This window comes from Pongo pygmaeus, chromosome 22 (genome assembly GCF_028885625.2).
Source record: "Pongo pygmaeus isolate AG05252 chromosome 22, NHGRI_mPonPyg2-v2.0_pri, whole genome shotgun sequence".
Taxonomy (NCBI): Eukaryota; Metazoa; Chordata; class Mammalia; order Primates; family Hominidae; genus Pongo; species Pongo pygmaeus.
Window position 1 is genome coordinate 2,865,241 of NC_072395.2, and position 374 is coordinate 2,865,614.

Consider the following 374-nt stretch of genomic DNA (forward strand, 5'->3'; position numbering starts at 1 on the left):
CACCGGCCTCGGCCTTCGGTGGAGCTGGGACCACGCGGAACTCCCTCTCCTACATTTTTCTCTGCCCCATTTGGAGTTTGCGTCCGCGGGACTTTTAAGAGGGAGGGAGTCGCTGTTGCCGTCGGCCAGTAATACTCCCTCTTGTTTTTTTTTGGTCGTGTGTGTGTGTGTGTGTGTGTGTGTGTGTGTGTGTGTGTGTGTGTGTGTGTGTGTGTGTGTGTGTGTGTGTGTGTGTGTGTGTGTGTGTGTGTGTTTCCCCCGCCGCCCCCATTCTTTCCTTCTTTCTGGAGACGGAATCTCGCTCTGTCGCCCAGGCTGGAGCTGGAGCGCGGTGGTGCCTCCTCGGCTCGGCGCCGCCGCTGCCTCCGGGGCTC